At 43.4% G+C, this 23100-nt stretch overlaps 1 protein-coding gene across 1 annotated transcript in view; it reads right to left on the reverse strand.

Moving 5' to 3' along the window:
- The window catches only part of LOC126267874 (uncharacterized protein ZC84.1-like), a 214398-nt gene extending 194157 nt beyond the window's left edge, over positions 1–20241 (reverse strand). Inside the window, exon 1 of the mRNA XM_049973187.1 lies at positions 20022–20241. The gene's annotated coding sequence lies outside the window, so the exon portion shown is untranslated. The remainder of the gene's footprint in view (positions 1–20021) is intronic.
- Positions 20242–23100: the final 2859 nt, after the last annotated feature.

Genomic DNA, 23100 nt, shown 5'->3' on the forward strand with positions numbered 1-23100 from the left:
ATTTTGTACAAGGAGGTTTCGATAGTGTGGAGACGTCACGGTACACCTGACACGCCAGACCGAGAATAAAACAGTGTGAAACCACTCCACACAGCCGTGCATGGAGAATGCAGTGGCTCCTCTTCGTGCTCAACATGCTGTTCAATAGTACCCTAGATTCGGCAGTTCTGTGTATTCACTGCACCCTGTAGTGTAAAATGTGCCAGTCACTCACGGAATATTGGTAGGCCACATGTCCTAACTTCGTTCCTTCCAGAAGCCGAAGAGGAAATTCAAAAAGTTGCTGCACGTCATGAAGTTTTTTAGTTCCTGAACCGCCAGAATTTTGTACGGGTACCTGCGTAAAATAAAACAGAAAACTAGCACTACACGGGGCACGTGCTGCGTGGTCAGTTACATCAAGAGAAATCTCGTTAATAAATTCCACCGGAGTACACCTTCCTTTCCAGGTGCCATACCAAGCTCATCTGTGTTTTCGGACTTCATCATCTTCTTCTTTAAACCATTTAATGACATCGGGCCACTTCTCAGGCCTTTCAGTCGGCGATAATCTCTCAATGTTGCACTTCAATTGCTGCCGTTCACGTAAAAACGTTTCATTAACAGTACACGATCTCTCTTCTCAATAGCTACACTGTTTACTCAGGTTATGGATTGTCAAGTGACAGTCTACGGCGATATATTTGTACCTGGTGGCCAAAAATGTAACTGATTTTATTCCATCTTAAATCGGTTCCGTATTAGCATATACGGCAACTTTCGCTGCCATATGACAGTTACAACACACAATGGACCTTTGTGTGCAGCTGCACTTACAGCCACGTGGTACACATATTGCCAAGGTTGTTTCGATTACGCTGCAAAAGTTTCTCTGGGAAGCCATTTCAGACCCTTTATACAATCTCGATCGCCCCCCTTGCGATTTCCATATTTTTGGAGCGCTGAACTAAGACATTCGTGGCTGTCGATTTTCTTTGGACAAAGAGTTATACACCTTGGTACAATCATGATAGCATAGGCAAGAGCAAACATTTTTCCATTAAGGCATTGACTACCTTGTGTCATAGTGGGATAAATGTATCAAAAGTTACGGCATTACTTTTGTAATAATAAATCGTTGACTTACTTTTTTCCAACTGTCTCGTTTTCATTTGACTACTTCTTATACTACACGGTAGTTAATGAAATTTGCAGTAAGAATCCAACACACTGCATAGTATTAACAAAATCTCACTCACGCGCACATTCATGTCAGTAACTTAACATGAAAAAGAGTTCATTTAAAAAAGTCGTGGTACTCATTATAACATAGCAATATACAGTGTAAACAGTACATAGCTCCATAGATGGCGAAGCGACAGACGGAATTTATGATAACAGAAATGAAGCTGCTCAAAAGGTTGGAGGAAACTAAAATTTAATTGTGATGGGGACTGAAATTCGCCGTACGAAAATGGAAAAAACCTTAAAAATACAAGTAAAACAAGGACTGATGAAAAAAAATGAAAGGGTACTGCAGGGCAGAAGTTTGCAAAGAAGAAAATCGAATCATTACTAAAACTTGGTTTTGAGAATCGTGAACGCCGCTTGTATACGTGGAAGAAATCAAGAGACAGTCGAGGTTTCAGGTATATTACACAATGGTAAGACAGACATTTCGAAATAAGTTTTTAAACTGCAATACATTTCCAGTGGTCGATGTGGACTCTGACTACAACTTATTGATTATGTACTGCCGAATGAAACTGTCGAAATTGCAGCATGGTAGGAAATTAAGGAGATTGGTCTTGGATGATTTGAAAGAACGAGAAGTTGTACAGAGTTTCAAACGGACCATTAGGCATCGACTGGCTGAGACATGGGAAAGGACCAGAATAGAATAAAAACAGGTGGTCTTGAAAGATCAAATACCATGATATCACAAGAAGAATGTAATAATTACAATTCCAAAAGAGCCAGGTTCTGATAGATGTAAATGCAACCGAACTATCAGTTCAATAAGACTTGGTTGCAAAACACTGACAGACTTTATTCACGAAAGACTAGAAAACTGGTAGAAGCCTAACTTCAGGGAAGTTCAGTATGGGTACCCGTGAAATGAATCTTAGAAGATAGGTAAAAGAAAGGCGAATCAACGCTTACGGTGTTTTTAAGAACAGAGAAACATTTGACAATCTCATCCGGATTACACTATTAGAAATTATGATGGTAGCAAAGATAAAATACAAGGAGCGAAATATTATCTACAACTTGTACGGAATCCAGACTCCAGTAGCAAGAGTCAAAAGAACTGAAAGAAAAGCACAAATTTAGAAAGAATGCGACAGAACTTTAGCCTATCACCAACTTTATTCAATCTTTACGCTGAGCAAGCTGTGAACGAAAGAAAGGGTAAATTTGTTGAGTGAGAAGATACAAAAATTTTCAGGTTTCACGATGACATTGTAATTCTGTCAGATACTACAAATGGCTTGGAAGAACAGCTGAACGCACTGGATAGTGTCTTGTAAAGAGGATGTACGATGGAAATGAACAAAACATAGGTTATGAAATGTAGTGTAACTGAATGATTTGATGTCGAGGGAATTAGATTAGGAGCCGGCCGGAGTGGCCGTGCGGTTCTAGGCGCTACAGTCTGGAACCGAACGACCGCTACGGTTGCAGGTTCGAATACTGCCTCGGGTATGTATGTGTGTGATGTCCTTAGATTAGTTAGGTTTAATTAGTTCTAAGTTCTAGGCGACTGATGACCTCAGAAGTTAAGTCGCATAGTGCTCAGAGCCATTTGAACCTATTAGATTAGGAAATAGGACACTGAAAGTACAGGGTGTTTCAAAAATGACCGGTATATTTGAAACGGCAATACAAACTAAACGAGGAGCGATAGAAATACACCGTTTGTTGCAATATGCTTGGGACAACAGTACATTTTCAGGCAGACAAACTTTCGAAATTACAGTAGTTACAATTGTCAACAACAGATGGCGCTGCGGTCTGGGAAACTCTATAGTGCGGTATTTTCCACATATCCACCATGCGTAGCAATAATATGGCGTAGTCTCTGAATGAAATTACCCGAAACCTTTGACAACGTGTCTGGCGGAATGGCTTCACATGAAGATGAGATGTACTGCTTCAGCTGTTCAATTGTTTCTGGATTCTGGAGGTACACCTGGTCTTTCAAGTGTCCCCACAGAAAGAAGTCACAGGGGTTCTTGTCTGGCGAATAGGGAGGGCAATCCACGCCGCCTTCTGTATGTTTCGGATAGCCCAAATCAAACACGATCATCGAAATATTCATTCAGGAAATTAAAGTCGTCGGCCGTGCGATGTAGCCAGGCACCATCTTGCATAAACCACGAGGTGTTCTCAGTGTCGTCTAAGGCAGTTTGTACCGCCACACATTCACGAAGAATGTCCAGATAGCGTGATGCAGTAATCGTTTCGGATCTGAAAAATGGGCCAATGATTCCTTTGGAAGAAATGGCGGCCCAGACCAGTACTTTTTGAGGATGCAGGGACGATGGGACTGCAACATGGGGCTTTTCGGTTCCCCATATGCGCCAGTTCTGTTTATTGACGAAGCCGTCCAGGTAAAAATAAGCTTCGTCAGTAAACCAAATGCTGCCCACATGCATATCGCCGTCATCAATCCTGCAGCGAATGTCTCTTGTGCAGCTATGGTAGCGGCGCTGAGGGGTTGCCGCATTTGAATTTTGTATGGATAGAGGTGTAAACTCTGGCGCATGAGACGATAGGTGGACGTTGGCGTCATTTGGACCGCAGCTGCAACACGGCGAATGGAAACCCGAGGCCGCTGTTGGATCACCTGCTGCACTAGCTGCGCGTTGCCCTCTGTGGTTGCCATACGCGGTCGCCCTACCTTTCCAGCACGTTCATCCGTCACGTTCCCAGTCCGTTGAAATTTTTCAAACAGATCCTTTATTGTATCGCTTTTCGGTCCTTTGGTTACATTAAACCTCCGTTGAAAACTTCGTCTTGTTGCAACAACACTGTGTTCTAGGCGATGGAATTCCAACACCAGAAAAATCCTCTGTTCTAAGGAATAAACCATGTTGTCCACAGCACCCTTGGACGTTGTGAGCAGCACACGCTTACAGCAGAAAAACGAATTACAGAATGGCGCACCCACAGACTGCGTTGTCTTCTATATCTTTCACATCACTTGCAGCGCCATCTGTTGTTGAAAATTGTAACTACTGTAATTTCGAAAGTTTGTCCGCCTGAAAATGTACTGTTGTCCCAAGCATATTGCAACAAACGGTGTATTTCTATCGCTGCTCGTTTAGTTTTTATTGCCGTTTAAAATATACCGGTCATTTTTGAAACACCCTGTAGTACATCCGTGTTGCTATTTCGGCGGCAAAGTACACCGCAGGAAAAATTAGTTCATCCCTTTAGAGATTTCCAATTCACCAATTCACTCCAGATTTATTGTTGCAACAGTGCATACAGAGTACATGAAATGATTACATCTAGAGATCAATAGCACTAGCGGTTCTGAGGTACCACGTATAGTCCCATGCTGAAAAGGCCGTAGTATAGCCTCCGCAGTCGGTTACTGTGGCATCCAGTCGATCGTACAGATGGCGAATACTGTCCTGGGATGTACTGAGCCACGCCTCTTCGACCTGGTCACGTAATGCTGTAAAAGTTGTTGGTTGACGAATCGCAAGAGTCACTTCTCGTCCCATCATATCCCACAAGTGCTCGATTGGAGGTAAGTCCGGGGATCACACTGCGGAGGTAAGTAGCTGCACGTTGTACCGAGCGCGTTGAGTTTCACAGGCAGTGTGTGAGCGAGCATTATCCTGTTGGAACAACACATCACCTTCATCTTGGTTAGAACGAGAAAAGAACGGGTCTGGCAACTTTCTGCACATACCGAGCACTGGTTAGCGTTCCCTCCAGAAACACTTGTAGCTTATCGCTCAGAGACCGTACGGCTTGAGGTGGAGCCAGTGCGCCTTGGACGAATGCACTCTACGACAAACGCTCACCATGTCTGCATTGTACATACGAAAGACGATCACTTGTATACAGGAAGAATTTGTCACTGAAGACCATGGCATGCCATTCCATCTTCCAAGTAATCTTCTTACAGCACCAATCGAGCCTGGAAGTCGATGTTGTGACGTGAGTGGAAGACGGGTTAGAGGTGTCCCGCTATTAAAAACTGGTCCGCAACAGTTCGTGTTGAGACGTCTGTGATCACAAGCCCGTGTTATCTTTGCTGTGGCAGCTGTACGATCTGCCTCTACTGCCCTTAACAATGCGACGGTCCCGGCGGACGTCTGTGTTGCATGCACGTCCAGAACCTCGTCTGGGGGTATGAGAGTGTTCACTGGTATCAGTATCGTTGCGTAACCGACACAGCACGTCCAAACTGTGTGGCAGTACTCTGTGAGGACCATCCCGTCACTCGGAAGGGCACAATTTGACCCCGTTCAAACTCATCCGAGTTGGCTGTAGGAAGCACGAGTGCATCTTTGTGACACGGTTACCTGCTCGCCTTACGTTTGCACCACGCCGAACCTTCTCACTGTGAGAATTCACTATTACAAGGTGGACACCGATGGCGCAGTGTTAGCTATGCCACTACGCTGTATGTTGTTGGCGGATGACGTAGAAACCATTATCAATACATCTACTATATCCCAGGTGGCATATGCCGCCATTAGATCAAAATCGACGTCGTATTTCCAGGTGCACAATTTTTTACCGGCAGTGTAGCGACAATGGCGAAAGTAGATAAAATATGTAATGCAACTGGTAATAGTTAGAAAAGTCTTTTTGAAAATGAGAAATTTGTTAGCGCTGATAATTGTTGTTGTGGACTTCAGTCCTGAGATGCAGCTCTCCATGCTGTGCAAGCTTCTTCATCTCCTAGTACCTACTGCAACCTACATCCTTCTGAATCTGCTTTGTGTATTCATCTCTTGGTCTCCCTCTACGATTTTTACCCTCCACGCTTCCCTCCAGTACTAAATTGGTGATCCCTTGATGCTTCAGAACATGTCCTACCAACCGATCGCTTCTTTTAGTCAAGCTGTGCCACAAACTTCTCCCCAATCCTATTCAGTACCTCCTCATTAGTTATGTGATCTACCCAGCTAATCTTCAGCATTCTTCTGTAGCACCACATAGAACTGAGAATAAATTTAAATATTGGGAAATATTTTTTGAAGGTACTTGTTTACGCTTATCCTTGTACGAAAATGAATCGTGGACAATGAGCCGATCCATCAAGATGATACAAGCTTTGGAAACGTTGTCCTACAGAACAATACTGGAGATCTGATCGGTGGATCGGATAAGTAATGAAGACGTACTGGATAAGTAACGGGAAAAAGGGAATTGGTGCCGTAGTACTGAAATGAGTCTTGTAGAAAATAAGTATATGGCACAGGTATCGGATGATGGGATCGTCAATTTGGTACTGGAGGGAGGTGCGGAGGGTAAAAAGTGAGACAGCTGAAAAAGGCTTCACTTCAGTAAGAAGGTTCAAATCAATGTAGGTTGCAGCAGTTATGCAGAAATGAAGTGGCTTTTGCAGTAGACTAACGTGGAGAGCTGCATGACATTAGAATTAAAGAGTACAATCACACGATGTCATGCAACTTTGTGCACTATGTGCTGTGCAGATTGACCATATCCTATTTTTTGGCTCTTGCTTCCATTCACACAAAGGACACACAGACACAGTCGCACGCGCAGACAGTGTGTGTGTGTGTGTGTGTGTGTGTGTGTGTGTGTGTGTGTGTGAGAGAGAGAGAGAGAGAGAGAGAGAGAGAGAGAGAGACCACAATCACAATATACAAGCTACAGGAGTGAGTCAACATTTACGCCAAAGCAATTCAAAAATGGTTCAAATGGCTCTGAGCACTATGGGACTAAACATCTATGGTCATCAGTCCCCTAGAACTTAGAACTACTTAAACCTAACTAACGTAAGGACATCTCACAACATCCAGTCATCACGAGGAAGAGAAGCCAAAGCAATTAAACAAGCACAAAAAACTACTTTTGTGTGTTACACTGTTACCAAATAATAGTCCGAGGACTTTTTAAACCGCAGTACATACACGATGTCGTTCTTCCGTGTCTGTTGCTATTTTTCACAATTGTCAGTATTCCAGTCAACATGAGCGAAACGGCTGACTTATGCTGCTCCAATAATCAGCTTCAGAATTAAAATTACTTCTGCTTCCATTGTGTATACTGCAGTATATTTTTTGACATTGTCTTATCATTTAGCTTCATTTTATAATAAACTGCGCTATTCACACTATCGTATCGGAGCACAGTAACTAACATTCACGTTTTCACTCCTCCACTTCGCGGGGAAAATAGAGGAGTGTCTCACAAGGAGCGACTTCTTGTACAATTTTAAGCGTACGGGATCAATTTTTATCTTTATCACAGAGATCAATTCTAAACTCACAACACAAATGAAAATTCTTCATATGAGCTGCCATTTTGTCTTTTTTAACAGTAATACCACAGCTCATGTAAAGATTTAAGATTAGAGTCAGCGTCCAGTCGTCGACAATGTCATTTGAGGCGGAACGCAAGGTCGGATTGGGGAAGTGCAGCGTAGGAAATCTACAGTTTCCTTTCAAAGAAACCATCCCGACATATGCGATAAGAGATTCCGAGTAGCCGCGGAAAGTCTAAATTCGGATGCCGGACGGACGCTTGCACCGCCAATGAGCGAATGGCGAATGAGTCATTTTGTTCTGTAAGAGGATTTTAAGCAAGAAATACGACGTTATTAAAAATTACCATTCTTAGTCATGCTGCGAGTGGACTTTGGAAGGTAACTTACGCATGTCTTGCCAAGCTAAGGCAATTGCGCAGCACCAGTGGTACGTTGTCAAAGAAGAGTACATATTATGGGTCGTGCTGTGGTATGGAAAACAGATGCGTCACAGGGTGCGACTGAGTTGGCGTGGCAACAGGAAAAGGTTGAACTACATGGTGCAATACAATTCTTGTGGGTAAAACGTCTAAATTGCATGCAGATTCATCGTGCAATACTGGCGACATATGGACCAAATGCAATGTCGCTTTCGGCTGTAGTTGAATGGTGCCAACAACTTGACAAAAGACAGTGTGCGATGATGATCGAGAAGGAAAGCCATCGACCACAGACGACAATGTCCAACTGGAGGAATTGGTTCTCAACAGTCGCAGATTTTCGAACGATAAGTTCAATTAGCGGTTCTCGTTCTCGAATGGTTCCGTGAGCATGGAATGGATTTCTATCGTCGATGAACTGAATATCGGTAAAAGTTTCCGACCGTTGTGTACAGATACTTGATTATTACACTCCTGCTCATAAATTAAGGATAATTGGAGAATGTGGTGCCACGCAACGTGGCACTACACAAATTTGGCGCTAATAGCATAGGAACATAAGGAACACACACGACACAGATCTGTAAGTCCACGGTATTGGTGATAAGTTGAGAAAACCGTCCTGAAACACATGTGCTACGATACGTCTCTGCTTCCTGCGCATGTACCCCGACATCAATATGGGATATGATCACCATGCACACGTACACAGGCCGCACAATGGGATGGCATACTCTGGATTAGGTGGTCGAGCAGCTTCTGGTGTTGCACCAGTGCCTGTCAGAGCCCTTGAAGTGTCCTAGGGGTTTGAAGACGTGCAGCGATATGTCGACCGAGAGCATCCCACACGTGATCGATGAGGTTTAGGTCTGGAGAACAGGCAGACTGCTCCATTCACCTGTTACCTTCTGTATTAAGGTACTCCTCCACGATGGCAGCTCGGTAGGGCCGTGCGTTATCATCCATCAGGAGGAAGGTGGGGCCCACTGCAAACCCTGAAAAGGCGGAGATACTGGTGCAAAATGACGTCCCCATACACCTGACCTGTTACAGTTTATCTGTCAAAGACTTGCAGGGGAGGACGTGCACCAATCATACTCTAAGCCCACAACATCAAACCATGACCTCCATACAGGTCGCTTTCAAGAACATTAACGGGTTGATATCTGGTTCCTGGTTCACGCCAGATGAAAACCCGGCGAGAATCACTGTACAGACTATACCTGGACTCTTCCGTGAAAACCTGGGACCACCGTTCCAATGATCATGTACTGTGTTCTTGACACCGGGCTTTACGGGCTCTCCTGTGACCAGGGGTCAGTGAAATGCACCTTACAGGTCTCCGGGCGAATAAACCATGTCTGTTCGGTCGTCTGTAGACTGTGTGTCCGGAGACAACAGTTCCAGTGGCTGCGGTAAGGTCTGGAGCAAGGCTACCTGCAGTCTCCGTGGCCGTATGCGGGCACTGATGGTGAGACGTCGGTCTTCTTGTGGTGTTGTACACTGTGGACGTCCCGTACTGTAGCGGCTGGACACGTTTCCTGTGTGCTGGAATCGTTGCCATGATCTTGAGATCACACTTTGTGGCACAAGGCGGGCCCGTGCTACGACCTGCTGTGTTTGACCGGCCTCCAGTCGCCCTAGTATTCTCCCCCTCATAACGTCATCAATATATGTTCTTTGAGCCATTTTCAACACACAGCCACCATTAGCACGTCTGAAAACGTATGCACACTTACTCGCTGCGCCGTACTCTGACATGCACCAACACACCTCTATGTATGTGGACAGCTGCCAGCGCTACTGCGATACGACCGCAGCTCAAATGTACCGTATGGTCGTACCCCGAGGTGATTTAAACCCTCAAACCGCCCACCAGAGCGTTGTTTCACCATGTATCAGCATTATCCTTAATTTATGAGCATGAGTGTATGTTGAAAAACATTGCCATGTATCTGTGTCACTTAGAAGTGTAGTGAAGCATTCAAGAAAAGTTACTTGTCCTCCTGTAATAACCTGTAACTTACGTTTTTAAGTCCAGTCGTACTCAGTGAAACGTAGAGAAACTCGCAGTTTCATCGACTGTGGACAGGAATTCTAGACTTTCAGTGATCAGCGTGACATTACGACAGAAGCTTATCACAAACAGTAAACATTTTAATACATTCGCAGTGTAGCTTTTTATTACTAATTTCCACGTGTCCCGGAAAATATTTCATAGCTATTTCAGAACGCCCACGTTGCACTGCGTAACATATGGCAACTACATATTTAATTTCTCTGTTTGTTTACTGTGGTCTCGGGACATCAGCTGGTTAAGTAATAGTCAATGTCAATGAGCTTCACCAACAGCCGTATAACTTCAGATATTACTTTATTTTATTTTGAAGGCTACTAGTTTCAGCATTATAATATGCCATAGTCAGGCCCCACATGCATCTCTCCAAAGAAACGAAAATATTGTACAGAGCAGTAAATTCCTTTATGCTGTGAATTCAATCGTTACACTAGTGCTTCATTTGAAGACGAGACTTAGGAAGGTCTTTTAAACTTATTTATTGTTGCAGATCAGATGGCTCTGGCTGTTCGTCAAATATTCTACTGATTTATTTCGGCCACAGTTGCTATCACGTCTTCCAATGAAGCACTAGTGTCATAACTGAATTCACTACATCCAGAGATTAATGGCTTTATATGGCATTTTCGTTTATTTTTAGAGGTGCATATAGGGCCCGAAGCTGGCATAGTCAAATGTTGAAACTGGTAGCCTTCAAAATAAAATAATATCTTAAATTACACGGCCGTTGGTGAAATTCATTGACATTGACAATTATGTATTTAATTGGTTAACTTTTTACCTATATCTACTTATTGCATAGTTTCATGTCCTTGAACGAAATGGCCTTAAGCATACAAGATCTATTGTTTTCAATTAATCATTTGTCGTTGAACAGTACTTAGTTTAGCAAGTACTAATAAAAAGAGACTACTGTAAATACATCTGTAATTACTCTCGGATACATTTAGGAAGGTCTTTTAGGTTTTTAGTGTTGAAGATCAGATGGCTCCGGTTGTTCGTCAAATATTTTACTGATTTGTTTCTGCCACGTATTGTTTCCACCAGCTGGAACTGTACGTGTATCAAAGCATTAAAACATTTTTAATCGCAGCTCTTGTCTAACCTCTCAACATCCTTTATCGAGGAGAAGGAGTGGCCGCATTTCACTTTCCACCAGCCATATTTAGATAGTACATTAAATGTATTCGCAATTGCAGATAATGACAATTATCAGCTGCAGAACGGAATGACGACAATGAAAATTTGTGCCGGGCCGGGGCTCGAACCGGGATTTCTCGCTAATAATGCTATCCGTGCAGGACTCACGGCCAGACCCAAACTACCATGCGTCTACGACCTGGACTCTTACATCCATTATGTACATTCCTTCACATGTCAGACGTTGTACTTGCTCGCCCGGTATCGGCAGAGAAATACGATATTGTAGTGCCTGTGTTATTCTGATTACGATGCAGGCAGGTCGTAGAGGCACGGTTGACGACATAGGGAAGTTTGGGTCTGGCTGTGAATCGCGCACTGATTGGTGAAATGGCAAGGCGACTGCTCGCGATAAGCGGGAAATCCGGGTTCGAGCCCCTGACCGGCACAAATTTTCACTGTCGTCATTCCATTCTACAGCTCACGGTTGTCATTATTATCAATTGCGAATACATCTAAGGTATTTCATAGCGGCTGTAATCGCCAAAGTGCCTGTTCCTTTGGACATGTATGGATGTCGAATGGAACTTTGCATCGTAATCAGAATAACACCGGCACTGCAATAACGTATATTGAGATACTGTTCACTGCCTCATTCTGCGATTGATCATTCTTACGAAGATATCCATAAACTAAATGTATCTTGTATACTGAAGCATCTGTGTGCAGAGGAGTAACTGAGCAAGGTGGATAAACGATTTTGAATTCACATGTAAACCTCGGTTTCATTAGTCATGAGCCCCTGCTGTACGTATAATAATGTGACGCGATAGAATTTCAGGTGAATAACATGACAATGGAACTGTCTGAAAATTAACTTGAAGTTTCACTGAGTTGAAACAGCACAAAAAAATTAACGAGTAACGTTGACTTTCCTCTGCGGAATAGGTAATGAAGGCATATGGAAGTACAATTTTCATTTTGTGTTGAGTACAGCTAAGTTGAAGTCCATAAATGTGCGTCTCACGCCAGTTTTTTTGCTGATCTGGATAACTGAGGAAGTGACGACAGCTCCTACAACATGAGAATTTTTCAAATATTGCTGTACATGTCGTTTCTAAATTTTTATTTGATTAGTTTAAATGATTTTACTAGCGAACGAGTAAGTATAATTTTGCATAGGAATACATGCTTGGAAACTGTATGTTCAAGTAACATTCGCAGAATAATGTATTCCACTTCACTGCACCTTCTGCGGCAAAAGAATGTAGCATTCGGGACGACGACGGTTCAATCCCGCGCCCGGCCATCCTGATTTAGGTTTTCCGTGATTTCCCTAAATCGCTCCAGGCAAATGACGGGATGGCTCCTTTTAAATGGCACGGCCGACTTCCTTTCCCATCCTTCCCTAATCCGATGAGACCGATGACCTCGCTGTTTGCTCTCTTCCCCCCATATCAACCCAACCCATTCCTACGGAATCCAAACTGATCTTCCCTAAAAGAATCCAATGTCTGACAACAAAAATGAAGCAGCCGAAAATAAAGGCAGAAACGAAATAAAATTCACAGTTTGAGAGAGTATGTGATGTTAATGCAGTAATTACAAAACAGAGTCAAATTTACACAGAACCTGACACTATGAGCCTACTTATTTCTCTGGCGTGGATGCATGCACTGATTCGATTGGGTAATGTGACATGAAGCCGTTGCGCCCTCTCCTGAGACAAGCTGGCTCACAGCTGTTGTAACTGATCCTTGATATCTTGGATACTGACGCTGGGACGGACATCTGAGTTGGTGCCGCACATGCTACACTGAAGAGCCAAAGAAATTGGTACATCTGCCTAACATCGTGTAGGCCCTCCGCGAGCATGCAGAAGTGCCGCAACACCACGTGGTATGGACTCGACTAATGTCTGAAGTTCTGCTGAAGGGAACTGACGCCATGAATCTTGCAGGGCTGTCCATACATCTGTAAGAGATCTCTTGTCTGGGGAGTCTGGCGACAGTGGAGGTGCTTAAACTCAGAAGAGTGTTTCTGCAGCCACTCTGTAGCAGTTCCGGACTAGGGAATGCACAATGGAATTGAATGAATACACGTGACCAGACAGGATGCTTATGCACGTGTCACCTGTCACAGCCATATTTGGACGTATCAGGTGTCCCATATCACTCAAACTGCACATGCCCCCGGCATTTCAGAGCCTCCACCAGCTTGTACACTCCCCTGCTGATAAGCAGCGTCCATGGATTCATGAGGTTGTCTCTACGCCTCTACGCGTCCATCCGCTCGATACAATTTGAAACGAGACTCGTCCGACCAGGCATCATTTTTCTAGTTATCAATTGTCCAATGTCGGTGTTGACGGACCCAGGCCAGACGTAAAGCTCTGTGTCATGCATTTGTAAAGGATACATGAGTGGGCCTCCGGTTCCGAAAGCCCATATCGATGATGTTTCGTTGAATGGTTCACATGCTGACATTTGCTGACGGCCCAGCATTGAAATCTGTAGCAATTTGCGGAAAGGTTGCACTTCTGTCACGTTGAACGGTGCTCTTCAGTCGTCGTTGGTCCAGTTCTAGCAAGATCTTTTTCCGGCTACAGCGATGTCGGAAATATGATGTTTTACATGATTCTTGATATTCACGGTACACTCCTGAAATGATCGTAAGGGAAAATCCCCGCTTCATCGCTATCACGGAGATGGTGTGTCTCATCGCTCGTGCGCTGACTGTAATACCACGTACAAAGTTACTTAAATCTTCACAACCTGCCATTATAGCAGCAGAAACCGATCTAACAACTGCGCCAGACACTTGTTGTCTTGTATAGGCGTTGACGAACTCAGCATCGTATTCTGCCTGTTTGCGTATCTCTGTATTTGAATACGCATGCCTATACTTGTTTCTTTGGTCCTTCAGTGTATGTCACGGAGAGATCTGGGGATATTGCTGGCCACTGGAGATTGTGAAAATCACGCTGACTGTTCATAGAGACATGTGTCATGACGAGAAGTGTCCAGCTGAAAAATGGCATGAGAGGCGAGACACGAGGACGCAGGATATCCGTGAAGTCTCATTGTGCCGTAAGAGTTCCCTCAATCACTACCAGCCGTGACCTGAAGCTCATGCCCGGTGTGTCCCGCCACCGTAACGCCAGTGGTAGCATCACCGTGCTTCTCCCAGACGTTGGCAGAATGGGTCTTCTTCCAAGGTCACCGCCATACTCGCCGGCAATAGTCATCCCCGGTAGTGCAGAACTGCGATTCCGCTGAACACAATCCATCAGAAGTTCACGCTTCCCAGTCACTGCACCACTCCAAATGCTGCAGTTTGCGTTGTGGTGTTAACGGCATGGATGATAATACCCTAGTCCGGCTGCTGCTAGCCTCCTCCCAGGGCGAGAGTGAATGTTACATGGGATCCATCGCTCGTTTCGGGATGACACGGACTGTTGCCGGGAGTCCATTACTTGATCTCGGATAGCATGTGCAGGTGAAAGGATTGCCATTTGCTTGATGCTCAATAACGCGATGCCTTACGATGAGTGTATCTGCCCTCACGTTCCCATGCAGTCCACCATCGAACCACCATAACATGCGGATGCTCCACACGATTCGTCCAGCCAGTCAAATGGAGACCCACACTGGGTGCCTTTCAAACTCTGTGCCAATAGCGCTGTCTTATACAAGTTTGCACCATCTCCGCTTCCTTTACAGTGCTCACTCAAAATCTGACGCTGTTCATGCCACTTAAATAGGCTACCCTATCAGGCCTGGTAACAACTTTAAGCACAAACAATGCTAGTACACTCTGGTGGCCATTCTGCTTGTCACAGAGAACTGCAACTAATAATTTACACTCCCGCTGATGATGTTTATGTGTACGAAACTACATTGACACCGACCATGTCTTCCCGGTGATTCTCCTTGTTGTCAGGCGTTCTGTAAAAACTTCTGTATCTCTAGTAATTGCCAAACAAGTTTTAAGTATTATCGTAACATTGCCCAAAGCTAAGGAACTAACGGGGCGTACAGTGTCCCCGTGTGCTATTAAAAAACATTGCGTTTCATCCATTAATGGTTCGCATTAAGATCCAGTACTAGAGTCATGTTCAGGAAGTGTGGAAGTAGTAATACACTGAAGTGCCAAAGAAAAAGGTATAGGCATGCGCACTGAAATACAGAGATTTGTAAACAGACAGAATACGCCGGTGCGGTCAGCAACGCCTATATAAGACAAGTGTCTGGTCTAGTTGTTAGATCGGTTACTGCTACTACACTGGCAGGTTATCAAGATTTTAGTGAGTTTGAACGTGGTGTTATAGTCGGTGCACAAGCGATAGGACACAATTTCTCCGAAGTAGCGATGAAGTGCGCATTTTCCATATGACCATTTCACGAGTGTACCGTGAACATCAGAAGTCCTGTAAAGCATCAAATCTCCGACATCGATGCGGCCAGGAAAAGATCATGCAAGAACGGGACTAACGACGACTGAAGAGAATCGTTCTACGTGACAGAAGTGCAATCCTTCTGCAAATTGCTGCAGATTTCAATGCTGGGCCATCAACAAGTGTTAGTGTGCGAACAATTCAACGAAACATCATGACTATGGACTTTCGGAACCTAAAGACAACTTGTGTGCCCTTGATGGCTGCACGACACAAAGCTTTACGCATTGCCTGGACCTGTCAACACCGACATTGGGCTGTTGATGACTAGAAACATAATGCCTGGTCGGAAGAGTCTTGTTTCAAATTGTATCGAGCGGTTGGACATTTGCGGGTATGGAGACAACCTCATGAATCCATGGATCCTGCATGTCAGCAGACAACTGTTGAAGCTGGTGGAGGCTCTGTAATTGTGTGGCGTGAGTGCGGTTGGAGTGATATGGGATGCCAGATACGTCTAGGTACGACTCTGACGGGTGACTCTTACGTAAGGATCCTGTCTGATCATCTGATGGGCAATTCCAGCAGAACAATGCGACAACCCATACATCAGGAATTGCTACAGAGTGGCTCCAGGAACTCTTGAGTTTAAACACTTTCGCTGGCCACAAAACTCCCCAGACTTGAACATTATTGAGGATATCTGGGATGCCTTGCGGCGTGCTGTTCAGAAGAGATCTCCACCCCCTCGTACTCCTACGGATTTATGGAGAGCCCTGTAGGATTCATGGTGTCAAGTCCCTACAACACTACTTCAGACATTTGTCGAGTCCATGCCACGTCGTGATGCGGCATTTCTACGTGCTGACAGGGCAACTGTACCAATTTATTTGGCTCTTCATTGTATTATGTAGCACCTGCAGATACGTGGATGTATTTATACATGCATTGTTGCAGTAAATCCGATAATTTGCTGTTCATGTTAACTATCATTAGCACTCAATGATATATAAGAATGCATTGATATGATATCGTTTCTATCCCTTATTCGTGACGCATATTGGATTCATTATCTTGAAATCCGTCGTGCGAAATACTTACATAAGCCATATAATGCACATCGAAAATCAAACAAAAAATGACGTATAGTGTCGTACTCACAGATACAACATTATCGCAGTCAAATTATAAGACTCTTGAAACATTTAGACAGTATAGAAACCAAAACGGCAACCGGCCACCAATTCACGAAAGTGCAAAAAACAAAACAAAAATGTCTGCATGTGACTTTTACACACGCAACACGTAATAATGAATCCAAAGGGATCGGATGATGTCAGCCTTTGGCCTCATACGTCATGAAGGAAATTGCAAACAAACACATACAGATTACATTGCAACCATTAAGATATAAAATGTCTAAATTTTAAAATGAACCGCCATGAATGGGTTTATCTTCAGAATACACTAGTTTAATAAATACTTACCTTCATTGTCTTTCGAAGTAGAGGCATCCTTTTGTACTTTATATATAAGGGAAAGGCATAATGAAACCTGCAGATTGTATCTTCGTATAGGTAACGTTTGAAATACAGCCACGTCAAAAAGAATCAAAACTAATGAGTAATTTAGCGGAATTATGATCTGTTTAAAAGTAAAAACTCCATTATACAAATCAATAATCACAATGTTATTAATTTAATTTACGGATGGATCTTTGATGACAGGTACCGCCAAACACTTAAAGTGATGATGATTGCAAGCGGCTAGTACTAACGTCTTGCTCGCATACACATTGACAGCTAGAAAATTAATAACAGAAAAGTGAATTTTAACTGATGGCGCTCGTATTGCGACTGCGATGTGGATATGATAATTTGTTAGCCAAAACGGTAATAGTAAGGATTGCAGAGCTGTCCCTGTTTGCCAGCATTCGCGACGAAGCCGCTTTGTGTTCCTTCGGCTTCAGCAGCAGGTGTGCCTCTCGGACCCTACTGAGTCTCGTTACTTGCAGTGCCAGGCGACGTACAGTGGAACACACACAGTACGGGGAGAAGTTACGGCCCTGTGACTCGCGCAGTTTCCGCTGAAGGCCGCTTTCGATGTCAGAGTGCTGCGCACTCATCTTGGCGCAGATTCAGCGACATTCCGGCTATAACGGTCGCGACCACGTTGCCACAAAAATAGGACCCATTAGATTTTAAGGTGCAGAGTTTATTGTAGGCAGGCGCATGATGTTCGCTTTACAAGACCGAACTGCGGCTCCGTATCTCTCGACGTAGGGCTGGTATTTCTGCTATACTGTAACCCATTCAATTTTTTTTTTTTTTTGCAAAATATCCATTTAATTTGAATGTAATTATCGAAAAATTAGTTTTAACGTTTTAAATTGATAGTCAAGTAATATTTTGCCGATCTCAATAAAGACGTAGAATCACGCTGATTAGATTGAGAGAAGGCGAATGCTTTAGTAATATAGGTGGTGCTTCGCAGATTCTTGTTTGCTCTCTAGCGTAAAATGATTATTTCTCTTGATAAAAATCTGCTGACATTCCGCATTTAAGAGCAAATTTTTTTCATGCTGTTCATGTATGTATTGTGTATTAAAAAAGCAATGTATGGTATACGTCTTGTAGATAATCTGAAGTAAGAAAGACACGTGTACTATATAGTCGAACGTGTCCAACATAACACGTAAGCGGAAAGCGTAGCTGTTAGTATCCTATTCATGTGTCAAATACCATGGACGGTCGTGAGTGCGTCTGTATCACACTGGAGTTTGTTCAAGGGAAGCAAAAACCACTTTATCTGCAAAAAATCTTTCTGGGGGCGTAAGAACAGATACTCTAGCCACAATTCTGAAAATACACGCGATTATGCATTAAAACTGAGTTTTGGAGCAGATGCGCTGCCTTCGATCGTGACAAAGTACATTAACACATCTGTATTTCAAAAGGGTCCCTCCACAAAACTTGTTAGTTTTAAATTCATGAATCAGCTTATACACATTTTAAATAACAAAATGTTGCGAACGATTATTTTCTGCGACTTTTCAAAAGCATCTCGTTGTGCAGTTTCGCATGCGTGTCGAAGATACCGGAATGATGTTTGGTAGCTGTCTGTGCTTCGATTATACAGACGAACTGTTGTGTATAGGTATATGGATGGATGGATGGATGGATAGATAGATAGATAGATAGATAGATAGATAGATAGATAGACAGATAGAGAGAGAGACGAGAGAGAGACGAGAGAGAGATTTCGTAGGACTGTCCTGCACAAGCACAAATACGGTTTCAGAGAACTTGCTAGTAAATGGTTTTCCTCCTGTCGAACTAAAAAGTTGCAGAATGTTGCGTTAAGAAACTTACCGTGTGCACACAATGCAACAGAACCTTCAGAACGGAGTACAATCACTAAAGGTGTACCACAGGGGTCAAAACTAGGTCCGATCTTGTTCTTGTTGTATACAAGTGATATTCCATCATATGGCCGAGAAGCAGGCGCTGCAAGTGCTTTAGTCAATCCTAATGGAGTATTTGCGCACTCGAAAATGGAGATAATATTTTCCTGAAAATTAATAAGATATCCTCAGAAAATGGACTGTCGCTGATGGAAGAGAAAATACAGTACATGAAATTCAGGACTGTGCAAGATCTGACCACACCATTAGAAACAATGCACGAGGCTAAACCAAAGTAAAAAAGCAATATTTTAAATTAAATTGTTAAGTCTTTATTTTGATACGAACCAGACGAGCAGTCATATGTTGTAGATCTTCTCAGACATTTAACCTCTGCAAATTTTGAGTTACAGATAATATCAGATACTGGAGACGAAAATGTCAAAAAGTTCACGTACTTTTCCTGTTTTTAATCACAAAGTCTGATGGCATCATATTATTGCGTCACTCGGCTAAGTGTACACTATACGACAGCTTGCAGACATCTCTTTAAACAGCTGGGCATACTAACATCAGCTTCATAGCACATTTTCTCCATTATGGATTTTTTTCGTCGAATTCAGTCGCAGGTTGAAAACAACAGTAACTTCCATGTATACAACTGGAGGGGGAGAAAAGATTTATTCTGTCACTCAGCCTTAGTATGGAACAGAAGAGAGTTACGCATTAAGCCATAAAAATATTTGATCACCTACCTAGTGATGTAAACAGTTTGATGGTTAATAAAATCAACTTGAAACACAGATTGATATCATATCTGTTTGATAACTCTTACTACTCCATACAAGAATTCCTGAATGTGATGAAAATTCAAAACTGAGTCGTTCCATATCATAGACAGAGGTCGCATTTATGATTTACATAACAAGGAAACAAGTAACTCACAACTATTTAATCGCTGAGCTAATGTGATGATAGACGTGAAAATATGTAAAACGAAAATCGGTTGAATGCAGACACGAACAATACAAAGAGGAAAGAGAGAAATAGCTTATACAGGTGACCTACTGCCGTCGACGCAGTCAGCTGATCAGGGCAGACGGAGAGACAACGCTAGCGCTTACCTGGTACTCTGTGACAACCGTGCGTCCGTAGGGGTGACTGTGTGGCGTGCCGAGCGGCGGGTGACGGCTGCTTCGTCAGCTGGCCAGACGCAGGACTCGCGGCGCGGATAACGAACCAACGTCGCCAACAGCTGTGGCCGCGACCCACCGCCCCAAACCGGCAGCCGCCGCTGCAGCCGACACAGCGCGCAGCCACACGAACGGGAAACAATCAATGAGCGCGTGCTCGCCGCGCCCCCGGCGACAGCGGCCGTGTGGCGAACTATTACGCCGATACATGCACTCGACATTCGACAACCCAGCGGGGTTGCAGGCCTTCTAATGTTTGTGTGGGGTCAAGAGTTCGGTTTTAGTGGCGGGAGGAGGAAGGGAGGGGAGATTGTTGCTGTCTGAACGCTTCCAAGTAAATTTGCCCTCATCACCACAGATGGCAAGAAGTTCACTAACGAAAACAGTGATATGTGCGTGGAGATTCAGCTGTTAAGCTCAAATATTTGCGAAACCATGGTAATTTCGTTTTCACTCAGTGAAGCGCCAATAAGTCTTCAATAAACCTCGTATAGTCCCTTTTCATAGCTATGTTACACAACTCATGTTAAACACTGCTAGAGGATGTAGAGAGGTTTTACGTAGGAACCCATGTCCGGGGAAGAGATCTGACGACGCTTAAGAGCGTCAAAATTATAGGCGCCTGTACACGTATGTATATAAAGAGTTATTTAGTCATGATATGATAAATTTTCTAGAATGATGGAGAAGGATAATATATCAATTTCAGGTACGGATCCCTGTACTAGTAAAGAAAAAAATGGTTCAAATGGCTCTTAGCACTATGGGACTTAACTGCTGAGGTCATCAGTCCCCTAGAACTTAGAACTACTTAAACCTAACTAACCTAAGGACATCACACATATCCATGCCCGAGGCAGGATTCGAACCTGCGACCGTATCGGTCATGCGGTTCCAGACTGTAGCGCCTAGAACCGCTCGGTCACATCGGCCGGCGGTAAAGAATAAAAGCCGAAAGTTACAAGCGTAAACCGTTCTGATACCTCTGACAGCGAAATAGATATCCTGGTACTTCGTTACTAAAACTGTAGAGCACAGAATTTTCAGAGACGGTAGTATGGACCAAAACAAGGAAAAAGTCCAGTAAACATGGGCTCTAAAATGCGTACCTGAGAAGCTATGAGCATTTGTTAATCTTCGGTACTGTGAAGCACTTCTACTCTATTAGAAAGAACTCATAGCTCGTTCTTACAGGAACGTCGGTAAACATTTGTTTCAGCAGATTCAACAAGTTCATATTTTACAAAACAGTCATAAACACAGCCAGATGAAGACGTGATATAGAAATATATGTGACACAGTACACTGTAGATAGGACAAAATTGATTAAATAATTTTAAATACAGTCAAAGTGACACGTACAAATTCGTGGTTGTAAGCTACTAGTGCGAAGTGAACAAGAACAACGTCAATACACACTTGAAAGAAATCCTGCCTCCAAAATTTAAGATTAACAACTGTACACACCAGATGTCACGCTGAGCAGTGGCGCTGCACAAGCCCAAAGAAGATATTTTTGTTTAGGCTACATTTAATTCGTTTCATCTGACTGCACAATGTCATGAATACCTATGAACAAACCAAGGAAAGAATCATAAACGAGTGTGTACCAAACAGCAAGTAGATGATAAAAGTAACTGAAATGGTAAAAACACTGTTATAGAGAGTGTCTCTCCCAATAGTCGTCAGGCGCATTTTCCATGGTGTTCCAGCAGATATTTCCAATCTCGTTTGTGCAATTTGTAGCTGAAGTCAGTCCAATCAAACAGTGTTCGTAACGTCTTTCATGCAACGTCCAGTGTCGACGGAAAGCGTTCGTTTGTTTCTCGTTACAAACAAAATGTTTTTTGAAGTGGAATTTTACGTGCCCATTCGATAGAGCGCCCCCAGATTAATCTAGAAAGGTATTTGGTTTATCGGTATGTATTAATAGGGACTGCAAAACTCAGTACCGCAGCAGCGACAGCACAACCCTGCTCCATGCTGACTAGTACCGCCAAGCATATAGCGCTACTGAGTCGCTACTGGATTGCTATTTATGGTTTGTATTTTACTGCCGTTGTTAATGCATATCGATAAAACGCACATCGCACTACACTAATCGGGAACCACTCTATCGAATGGGCTCGTAAAAATTCTCTTTAAAAATCATTTTGTTTGTAAAGGGAAACAAGCCAACGCTTTCCGTCGACTATGGCCGTCGCATGAAAGACTTGACGAGCACTATTTGATTGGACTGACTTCAGCTACAAAATGCAAATACGAGATTTAAAATATCTACCGAAAAATTATAGAAAATGCGCCGACGACTGTTAGGATAGATACCTTGAACAACCCATCACCAGATAGGTTTACAACGAAATGGCGAAGTATAAAACGTGAAAATATTTGTATAAAGAACATACTACAAAGTGATGCAAAGTAAAAAAACTGATAAAACAACCAGAATCTACTAGAACCTAAACGAACACGATAATTATAAGAGAGAGAGGGGTTTTTCAGAGACTCTCTAGTAAGGAATATATCGTCTGAAGCCTCCTTAGTTCAGATCCTCGGTGAGATCCTGATTTGGCTATTGGCTCGTCTGATAAACGAGTACGAGTAAGATTACGGCCTGATGGCGGGACAGATTGCTTCCCTAACAATAACCCCTTAAACCAGTAGTGCTTCTACATTACGCTGAGGTGACAAAAGTCATGGGCTGCCGCCCAACACCGTGTCGGATCTCCTTTTGCCTGGGTTAGTGCAGGAGCTCGTCGTGGCATCTACACAACAAGTCGTTGGACGTCCCCTCCGGAAATACTGAGCCATGCTACCTCTACAGCTGTCCATTTTGTGCACGAAATGTCCTCTCGATTGTGTCCCATAACTATTTGATGGGATTCGTGTCGGGCGATGTGGGTGGGCAAATTATTCGCTCGAATTTTCCAGAACGTTCTTCAAACCATTCGCGAACAATTGGGGCCACGTGATATTGCGCAATGTGATCCGTGAAAATTCCATCTTTGTT

Source organism: Schistocerca gregaria, chromosome 1 (genome assembly GCF_023897955.1).
Source record: "Schistocerca gregaria isolate iqSchGreg1 chromosome 1, iqSchGreg1.2, whole genome shotgun sequence".
NCBI classification, from domain to species: Eukaryota; Metazoa; Arthropoda; class Insecta; order Orthoptera; family Acrididae; genus Schistocerca; species Schistocerca gregaria.